General features: G+C 46.0%; 1 protein-coding gene across 1 annotated transcript in view; it reads right to left on the bottom strand.

The window, feature by feature from the left end:
• Positions 1 to 8,278: 8,278 nt before the first annotated feature.
• The window catches only part of ZC3H6 (zinc finger CCCH-type containing 6), a 92,797-nt gene continuing 89,788 nt past the window's right edge, over positions 8,279 to 11,287 (bottom strand). Inside the window, exon 13 of the mRNA XM_073608648.1 lies at positions 8,279 to 11,240. The gene's annotated coding sequence lies outside the window, so the exon portion shown is untranslated. The remainder of the gene's footprint in view (positions 11,241 to 11,287) is intronic.

Below are 11,287 nucleotides of genomic sequence, written 5' to 3'. Positions count from 1 at the left end.
TTTTGGGAGCCTAGCTTCATACGGGGCCCCGAAATCCAATCACCGCCTTCAGGATTTCTAAGGGCGTAAATTTTTGATTTCACTCCTCACTACCCATCACAGTTTCGAAGGCCATAAAATGCCAAGATGGCACAAAACCCCCCAAAATGACCCCATTTTGGAAAGTAGACACCCCAAGCTATTTGCTGAGAGGCATGGTGAGTATTTTGCAGCTCTCATTTGTTTTTGAAAATGAAGAAAGACAAGAAAAACATATTTTTTTTTTCTTTTTTCAATTTTCAAAAGTTTGTGACAAAAAGTGAGGTCTGCAAAATACTCACTATACCTCTCAGCAAATAGCTTTGGGTGTCTATTTTCCAAAATGGGGTCATTTGGGGAGGGTTTGTGCCATCTGGGCATTCCATGGCCTCCGAAACTGTGATAGGCAGTGAAGAGTGAAATCAAAAATTTACGCCCTTAGAAAGCCTGAAGGCGGTGCTTGGTTTTCGGGGTCCCGTACGCGGCTAGGCTCCCAAAAAGTCTCACACATGTGGTATCCCCGTACTCAGGAGAAGCAACAGAATGTATTTTGGGGTGTAATTTCACATATTCCCATGGCATGTTTGAGCAATATATCATTTAGTGACAACTTTGTGCAAAAAAAAAAAAAAAAATTTGTCTTTTTCCCGCAACTTGTGTCACAATATAAAATATTCCATGGACTCGACATGCCTCTCAGCAAATAGCTTGGGGTGTCTACTTTCCAAAATGGGGTCATTTGGGGGGGTTTTGAACTGTCCTGGCATTTTATGCACAACATTTAGAAGCTTATGTCACACATCACCCACTCTTCTAACCACTTGAAGATAAAGCCCTTTCTGACACTTTTTGTTTACATGAAAAAATTATTTTTTTTTGCAAGAAAATTACTTTGAACCCCCAAACATTATATATTTTTTTAAAGCAAATGCCCTACAGATTAAAATGGTGGGTGTTTTTTTTTTTTTTTTTCACACAGTATTTGCGCAGCGATTTTTCAAACGCATTTTTTGGGGAAAAAACACACTTTTTTTAATTTTAATGCACTAAAACACACTATATTGCCCAAATGTTTCATGAAATAAAAAAGATGATCTTAGGCCGAGTACATGGATACCAAACATGACATGCTTTACAATTGCGCACAAACGTGCAGTGGCAACAAAATAAATACATTTTTAAAAGCCTTTAAAAGCCTTTACAGGTTACCACTTTAGATTTACAGAGGAGGTCTACTGCTAAAATTACTGCCCTCGATCTGACCTTCGCGGTGATACCTCACATGCATGGTGCAATTGCTGTTTACGTTTGACGCCAGACCGACGCTTGCGTTCGCCTTTGTGCGAGAGCAGGGGGGGACAGGGGTGCTTTTTTTTTCTTTATTATTTTTTGCTTTTTTATCTTATTTTTAAACTGTTCCTTTCATTTTTATTTTTTTTTTAATCATTTTTATTGTTATCTCAGGGAATGTAAATATCCCCTATGATAGCAATAGGTAGTGACAGGTACTCTTTTTTGAAAAAATTGGGGTCTATTAGACCCTAGATCTCTCCTCTGCCCTCAAAGCATCTGACCACACCAAGATCGGTGTGATAAAATGCTTTCCCAATTTCCCAATGGCGCTGTTTACATCCGGCGAAATCTAAGTCATGAAATGCTCGTAGCTTCCGGTTTCTTAGGCCATAGAGATGTTTGGAGCCATTCTGGTCTCTGATCAGCTCTATGGTCAGCTGGCTGAATCACCGGCTGCATTCTCAGGTTCCCTGTTGGGACAGGAGAGCCAGAGAAAAACATGGAAGACCGCTGGCTGAAAAGAATGATACCAAGATGATACCTAAACCTGCAGGCATCATTCTGGTATAACCACTCAAAGTCCAGCAACATACCAGTATGTTGCTGGTCCTTGTTGGGCATATATTGTAAACTTTTTTTTCATGCAGCCTATGGGCTGAACGAAAAAAAGATATTGATCGGTGGGTATGCCCACCATTAGAATACCTCCCTTCATCCACCCACTTCTAATGATGGGCATACATGCACCGTTTATATATGCCGAAGCATGGGGGCATCCTCCTGCAAAAGTAACATTACAGTATAACAGTAATACTTACCATACCTGCAAAGCAAATACAAAAAAAAAACATAGTAAAAAATAAAACATTTAAAGCAACCTGTGCCTACCTAAAATATATATATGCCGAAGCATGAGGGCATCCTCCCACAAAAGGCAGGAGCAAATCGCTCCTCCACCCACTGCTGCCCCCACGCTTCGGCATATATGCTGAAGTATGTAACTGTGGTGGTGAAATCACCTCCGACAGCGCTGGAGTCATGGCTTTATGTATCGTGGGAGCAAACGCTGTTGCTGTCAAGATAAATAAATCCGCGCTGCAGCTGAATGGCGTACCTGAAAACAAAAAAATGGTTAAAACACAGTAAACTATAAAAAAATTACATACCTGAAAAGCAAACATGATAAAACATAACAATAAAACATTGCAGAATAGAATACAGTAAAAAAGAGCAGAACAATAGAGAGAAAATAGAGAGAGAGAACAATAAAACGACAACTATTTTTTATTTTTTTTTATTTTATATTTTTTTTGTGTATTTTTTTTTTTTTTACATTTTTTTTAATAACTGTAACTTTTAAAACTGTTCCAGGTTTGGGTCTCTCAAAATGCGAAGGCATCTTGGGAGACCCTGTGAAAGTGTGTCCTAGTCTGTGCAGTGCTGTACCCTACGCTAAAACTCAACTAGTGTATGGTAGCGTTCAAAACATTCACCAATGCAAAGACCAGGATTGCCAGGACAGGAGGGACAATAATACTGGGTGTCACGCCTAAATCCGCGCTTTGTGCAGACACGACATTTTCTTTGGGGGGCTAGTTGGGTAGGGGTACTCTGGAGGACATAAGGAAAATGCCTCTCATGCAGCTGGCCTACTGCATTTGGTTGGGAAGGTGAGGTGGAGCACCGTCTAAAACAGAAGGGCTCTGACGATCTCTTCCTGGAATTTAAGGAAGGATCCAGTCTGTCCTGAAGCTCTGTATAGCACATGAGCGTTCAGCAAAGCCAATTGAAATAAGTATACAGTCACTTTTTTGTACCAGCGTCTGGCCTTACGGGCAATTAGGTACAACTGGTCGTTGAGGTCCACCCCTCCCATATTAAGGTTATATTCGTGGACACAGAGGGGTTTCTCCACAACACAAGTCGCCGTAGTAATTTGGGCCGTCGTGTCTGAATGAAGGGAGGTGAGAACGAAAACATTCTTCTTATCCCTCCACTTCATAGTGAGCAAGTTATTATACTTCAAGCAGGCTCTCTCCCCCAGCCTAAGACGGGAATCTACAAGCCGCTGGGGAAAGCTCCGGCGATTAGGTCGCACGGTGCCACATGCTCCAATTTGATGATCAAAAAGGTGACTAAAAAGTGGCACGCTCCTATAATAATTGTCCACGTACAAGTGGTACCCCTTTCCGAATAAGGGTGACACTAAGTCCAACACTATCTTGCCAGCGCTTCCTATGTAGTCAGGGCAGTTTGTCGGCTCTACGTGACTATCTTTGCCCTCGTAAACCATAAAACTACATGTATAGCCTGTGGCCCTGTCACAGAGCTTATACATCTTGACCCCGTATCTGGCACGCTTGCTGGGAAGGTACTGTTTTAATGACAAGCGGCCAGAAAATTTAATCAGGGACTCATCAACGCAGACAACTTGATGGGCAGTAAACAAGTCTGCAAAACGCTGGTTGAAGTGCCGATCGTATGCAGAGTCTCCACGAGGACGACAGAGTTCATTGTCGTTGAAGTGCATAAACCGCAAAATCTGCTCATATCGTGCCCTGGCCATGGAAGCAGGGAACACGGGCATATGGTGAATTGGGTCAGTGGACCAATATGACCGCAACTCACTCTTTTTGGTTATGCCCATGTTGAGGGAAAGGCCCAGAAAGATCTTAAATTCGGAGACCGTAATTGGTCTCCAATCTCTGGCAAGGGAGGACTGGAGAATAGTGGCGATGTGTTGACCAGCGTATAAATTGCTTTGGTCCACAATAGATCTATAGAGATCTTCGGTAAAAAACAGTGAATAAAAATCCAGTGGCGTAAAATCAACTGTTTCCACCTGAATTCCGGGTTGGCCAGTGAATGGGGGCAATACGGGTGCTGCAGAAGTGATGGGTACCCAATTCGGATTGGCGAATGCAGCAGGAAGGGCACTATGGGCACGACGGGCCTGTGTTCGTCTTCTTGCTGGCAGCGGGACACTACTAGTGCTTGCCACCTTACCAGCTTGAACTGCACTTATGGGACTCGCCACGTCACCACGTGATACTGCAGTGCTGGATGTACGACCAGGGTGTACTAGGCCGCTGGTGCTTGCCAGTTCACCAGAAGGAATAGCGGTGCTAGTACTTCTCTGCTCCATACGAGGGACCTGCGGTTCTTGCACTTCAAGGACAGAAGAAGTTCGGGGTCTGGTACACCTGACCCTAGCAGGGACTACAACTCCGTCGTCAGAGCTATCTGTCATGGAGCCGCTGTCCTCTACAGGATCGTATTCTGAGCCTGAACTTGACAGATGAGTGACTTCCTCTTCACTATCTGTCATGCTCAGAAACGTGTAGGCCTCTTCACTAGTGTACCTTCAATTTGCCATTTTGGGCTCTAAATTTAGGGGTACACTAGTGAGACTCACAGGCAAAAAAGCTCCTGACTGTCAGCGACTGTATCAAAACGCTACCAAAAAACTGTTAGCGATCGCAGGGATCAGGCCTGACTCTGCGAACGCTGCAGTTATGTGTGCTTAGTGTTTTGTAAGTGAGTTATCGATCGATACTGCACTTGGGTGGGCTGGGCTGGGCTGGGCCGAGGGGCAAACCGCAGGTGCTAGCAGGTATCTGGGCTGATCCCGCTAACACTGCGTTTTTTTGGGGGACCCTAAACTGCTGGGGAGTATAGATCTGATCGGATCAGATATCGATCCGTTCAGATACTATAGCACTAAGGGAGGTGTATGCTACGTGCGTGGGTGTTAGCGGTACTGGCACTAACCTGACACTGCCTGGGGCGACGCAGACCTTATCTGACCCTAAAAACTTAACTTATATCACCGCCATGCAATTAGGGGGTTAAACCTTTATAAGGTAATAAACTGCGGGTGCCCTAAAACTATAATAAACTATAATAAACAAACCAACTAACCAGCGTCACCCGTAACAATTATATGGTGATCACTGGTGAAAGGGTTAACTAGGGGGCAATCAAGGGGTTAAAACCTTTAGTAGGTAGTATATGGGGGTCCCTGTCGCTATAAAACACTGACGGCGAACCTATATACTTACCTCCCTAACTACCGTCACCTGTGTCACTAATACAGTGATCAGAAAAACGATCGCTTAGTGACACTGGCGACGGGGGGTGATCATGGGGTTAAAACTTTATTAGGGGGGGGTTAGGGGGGTACCCTAGACCTAAAGGGGGCTAACCTAACTGCCCTAACACTTATAACTGTCACAAACTGACACCAATGCAAAAAAAAAAAAAACCTGCTATTGGTGTCAGTGTGACAGGGGGTACAGGAGGGTGATCAGGGGGTGACTGGGGGGTGACAGGGGGGTGACAAGTGTGCCTGCGTGTTCTACTGTTAGTGTAGTGTTGGTGCAAACTTACTTGGATGTCTTCTTTCCTTGGCGCCGGAACTAAAAGACCGGCTCGAGGAGAGATGACATCACTTCCTCCGCTTCTGTTTACATTCACAGAAGCCGAGGAAGCCCGTCATTGGCCAGGAGCGATCGCGAGGGGGGAGCCACGAATGAGTGGCCTCCCCCTCGCCTTTGATCGACCCTGACCTGAATCCGACCGCCGCTGGCACCGGGGGGGGGGGGGCCGAACGGCCCCCCCACCCGCGGGCAGGCAAGGACGTACAGGTAAGCCCTTTTGCCTGCCCGTGCCGCTCTGAGGACGTATATAGTCGTGCGGCAGTCGGCAACTGGTTAATGGGGAAATCAAGAGAAAAATTTGTTACGTGTATGGCCTTCGTTCCTGTGATGTGGAGGACCAGATCCTGTGATCCAAAAAGGTTATTCAAGGACAATCCCACTAAATATGTACCATGTCTTCCCTAGCCATGCCACATCTCAGTGGGAACAATTTTTTTTCAACTTCACCGGTGTCTCGTACCACTGTGACAATAGTTTGTAAGAGCATTCTTGTAACTGTGTGCTAACTAAGCACTTATGAGCTAGAATACATGCATTTTCCCATTGGGAATCAGAAAATTGAGCTTGGAGTGCGGTTCCCCATTGGCCTCTAAATCTAACCAGATCCTTAGCACAGGGCTGCTGGAGCCAGGAATAATGAAGTTGTTTTCTCTGTTTGGGATCCAGTCAGATACACAGATTTAGCCTAGGTTCACATTGGAGCGATTTGTCATGCGATTTGAGATCAAATCGCATGATGAGTCACAGCCTATTGGAGGCAATGACGCTGTTCTAATCGGTGCGACACCAATTTTGCGGCGCAGCACGGATTTGCAAAAGTAGTTCCTGCACTACTTTTGACAATTTCAGCTGTGACTTCAATAGACATCTGTGCATGAAGCCACACAGATGTCTATTAAGTAGCACCTGAAATTGCGCTACTTCAAGTGAAGTAGCGCGATTTCAAAGTAGCATCAACATGAACCAGGGCTTAAAAGAAGTGTGTGTCAGCTTTATTTAAAAGGTTGCATAGAACACAAACAAAACAGAAAATAAATCCTTGCCATGCAGGCACTAACTAAACAGCGAGGGCTCTTTCACACGGGGCGGATCAGCGATTGATCCGCCCCGTGAATACCCGCTTGCTCAGTGAGGATCGCTCCGCCGATCCCCGTTGAGCAGGAAAATGACAGGTCCGTCGCTGCACACTGTGCAGCGACGGACCTGTCAGAGCGCCGCTCTCCCCTATGGGGGATCGGATGATGACGGACCGTAGAGTCCGTCGTCAACCGATCTGATCACGGATGGAAAAGTAGGGTTTTCCTCCGTTACACTTTTCGGATCGGAGCGGGTCGGATGTCAGCGGACATGTCACCGCTGACATTCGACGCTCCATAGGGATACATGTATGTCCATTTTTCATCCGAAAACGGAAGGATGAAAAACGGACATACGGATCGTCCATGTGAAAGAGCCCTTTGGGTACTTAAATCACAGGTGAAGGGCTTCTCCCAATTACAAACACAACAAAACATTATGCAAACCTTGAAGGGGTTGTAAACGCTCGTGTTTTTTCACCTTAATGCATCCTATGCATTAGGGTGAAAAAACTTCTGTCACTGACCAGCCCCCGTTTTACTCACCTGAGCCCTGTAATTCCCACGCCAGAGACACACTCTTCCCCCTCTGCCTGTTGTCTCGGCTCTTGACTGGATAGATTGATAGCAGTGCAGCAATGACGCGGGTGCCGGGACCGAGACCTACATTCTGCATCTATGGATGCAAATGCTGGATTTGGGAATGTGCCCACAAGGTAACACCCGGGAGAGTTAGGGGATTATACAATGCGGGGAGGAGCTACCAGCGCCGCCGGCGGACCCCAGAAGTCGAGGATCGGGCCACTCGGTGCTAAACGAGCTGCACAGTGGGAGGTAAGTATGACATGTTTGTAATATAAAAAAAAAAAAAACAAAGCTTTACAATCACTTTAAGGATTCCACTTCATCATGACCATGTATCTACCTTTCGTCAGATCTGTCAGTGGGGCTGCAACGGTGGCAAAATTGAGTATACAGTATGCTGTGATTCCAAGAAATGCACAAACTTTCCTAAGAGAATCCACTACTGCTTGCACCCGGGGCAAAAGAGATTCCCAATCTGGGCTGTGAATAACTACGTCGTCCAAATAGGCGGCTGCTTATTGGCAATGTGGACTTAATGTCTTGTCCTTCATTCTCCAGAATGAGGCAGGAGTACCATGCAAACCAAAAGGCATCAGGACATACTGGTATTGCTGGACTATGCCACACGTTATCCTGATACCATTCCCTTGCATGATAACTCAGCTAAGGCTAATGTTATTTATTCGCATGAGTATACCAAAAGAGGTATTAATGAATCAAGGCACACACTTTATGTCCAGAGTCACTAAAGAGTTGTGTAAGTTGTTCAAAATCTCCCATCTGTGTAACTCTGTATGAGGTATGATAACGTTTGTTTTGTTGGTGATTGGGAGAAGTTCTTCACCTATGAGGTAGCAACCTGCAATGTTTTTTTAACAGTAAATAGATTTTTTTATTTAAAAGTATTAAAGTTGACAATGACACAGTATATGGACATTACATTGTACATAAGGTCACAATAGGTCGAGTAGATGGTCAGTTACATCTGATAATTAATTTCCTGAGTGATTAACAGTTTCTATCAGTGTTTAAACAATAAAGCAGTCTGATTCATAGCATCAATACTGGATTTTAAAAAGAAAGGAGAATAGGGGGAAAGTGAGAAAGAGGGGGGAAGAGAGAGAAGGGGGGGAGAGAAAGAGGGGGGGGGAACAACAGACACTTATTAAGACAGCATATCCAGATATAATCGAGAGGCACCACAGGAGCCAGTAATATTACTCAGGGTAACCATGGGCCCTAAGGGGCCTGACCATGTGCATCTATCCATTGAGACCAGACCTTATCAAATTTTTGATAAGCAGTTTCTACTCTCATATGTTAGCTTATATAATGGCAGGACAGAGTTGATAGTGGCAATCCACATATGATGTGTGGGAGGGGTGGGTAGCTTCCACTTGAGGAGAATCTCTCGTCTGGCGTAGTATAGAGCATAAAACAAGAACAATTTTTCATGTCTTGAGGCCTCAACATTTTCCACACTACCAAGCAATGCCAGGGCCGGGTTTAGTCTAAGAGACCAGTCCCCAAAGGATCCCAGGGTCTCCAGTACTCCCTCCCAATAGAGGCGCAGTTTCGGACAGGACCATACCATGTGAAGAAATGATCCAGGGGATGAGCCACACCTGGAGCATAGGGTACTCGTCCCTGGGTATATAATGGCTAGTCTAACAGGGGTGTAATATGCTCTGTGCAAAAATGTAAGTTGAATGAAACAATCCCTTGCTGAGATCATCCTGGTAGTATAATCAGATACCACATCCTCCCAGCTCTCTTCTGTCAGCTCTGGGATGTCAGTCTTCCTCTTATTATATACTTTAGTCAGGGATGTCATATGCTCAACTGACAGATAAAAGTAAAGGGAAGACAGGGGTTTGTCCAAGAATTTAGCAATGAGCAGTCGTTCCACACTGTCGGTCTGTAAAGTCAGGGGATCGGGAAACTGGGCCTGAGTTGCATGTCTGAGCTGGTAGTATCTAAACGTCATGGAGGTTGGAACAGCATATTTGACTTTTAGCGTCTCAAAGGAGTAGAAGGACCCGTCAGTGTAGATGTGTTTGATTGTGATTATCCCTTTAGCCGCCCATAACTGGGGGTCTGGAAGCTTGTAAAGGTGAGGTAGCATGGGGTTGCCCCATAAGGGCGTATGGGGTGAGATGACAGAGTCCGTTTTGTAAATAGCCCTTTGCCATACCTGTATGGTTGTACACATTAGAGTCGTTATCTGGGGATGGGCTCTGGACCCCCTATAGGGTAGATTACTCAGCGCCGCATAGGATCCCAGGATGGCCACCTCGAGGGTCACCGCCGGGTTCTGTTCTGGACTGGGCAAACCACCACCGGACCGTCACCAAGACTGCTGCCCAGTAGTAGAGCTGGAAGTGAGACATTTCCAAGCCACTCTGGGATAGGGGGAGTTGGAGCGTCCGCTTCGCCAGTCTTGGGATCTTCCCAGCCCAGACAAAAGTAGAGATAATGGAGTCCAATTTTTGAAAGAAGGATTTAGGGATAGGGAGATATACCATTTTTAGCAGGTTTACCCTCCCCACCGGGGACAGGGGAAGTGTTTTTCAGAGATGGCATTTCTTGCTAAACCGGGTCAGTAGGGGAGAGATATTGTCTTCCATATATGCCTGAAGGGATCCTCTGACAATCACTCCGAGATACTTAAATTCGTCCACCCATTGGAGTGGGGTGTCAGTAACTGCTCTATGGCCCGACTGATGGAGGGAGAACAGGACTGATTTGTCCCAGTTAACGCGAACTCCAGAGTACTTCCCAAATTGGTCAATTATCTCAAGGGCAGAGCTTAGGGAGGTTCCCGCGTCAGCCAGATACAAAAAGGTATCGTCAGCATAAAGCGAGATTTTTTCTTGGATTATCCCAACCTTAAGGCCTTGCACTCTCGTGTCCTGATGTATCAGGATTGCCAAGGGCTCCATCGCCAGGGCAAAAAGCCCCGGAGACAGAGGGCACCCCTGTCTGGTACCCCTATGTAGGCTGAATGGGGCTGACAATAGGCCATTTACTCTAACGCAGGCAGTCGGGTCTCCGTAAAGAAGCTGAATCCAGGAGATGAACCTAGGTCCATATCCAAAGCATTCCAGCACTTCCCAGAGGAAAAGCCACTCGACTGAGTCGAATGCCTTTTCGGCATCAAGCGCAGCCACTATTCCTGTGTCTCCCTCTCCAGCCAGATCAACGTGGGTGAACAGCCTACGGATATTGATGTCTGTTCTTCTGCCTGGCATGAAGCCGGATTGATCCGGATGAACCAGGGCTGTAATCACCCCGTTCAACCGGGTCGCCAATATTTTGGCCAGCAATTTGGAGTCCACGTCGATCAGAGAGATCGGACGAAAGGATTTGCAGGGTCCTTACCCAGCTTGGGAATAACCACTATCACCGCCTCAGACATGGAAGCCGGCAGGGCCCCCTCTCAGCGAGGAGCATAGAGTGAAATTTGGGTGCTAGTTCCTTGGCATACATTCTGTAAAACTCAGCAGGGAACCCGTCCGGACCCGGCCTCTTCCCTGCTTGGAGCGAGGAGATGGCCCGTGGGATCTCCTCAAGGGTGATAGGGGAGTCGAGTTGGTCTCTGTAGGTATCAGTAACCTGCAATGTTTAGTTAGTGCCTAGATGGCAAGGATTGATGTTCTGTTTTATTTTTTCTATGCAACCTTTTAAAGAAAAATGGCTACTAGTCAGATATTTAAGAAAAGACCTGTCGTTTGGACCATCTTTTCCCCAGGGAGGGCGATCCCTACTTTAGCTAACTCACAGGTGAAGGGCGTCTTCCAATTACCAACAAAACAAACGCTATGCAAACCTTTTCCTTACTCTTCCAGAGCAATCTCCATATCCAGAGCTCTCTCA

This window comes from Aquarana catesbeiana, linkage group LG13 (assembly GCF_042186555.1).
Source record: "Aquarana catesbeiana isolate 2022-GZ linkage group LG13, ASM4218655v1, whole genome shotgun sequence".
Classification (NCBI taxonomy): Eukaryota; Metazoa; Chordata; class Amphibia; order Anura; family Ranidae; genus Aquarana; species Aquarana catesbeiana.
Note: the sequence above shows the minus strand (reverse complement) of the source record. Positions and strands in the feature narration are given on the sequence as shown.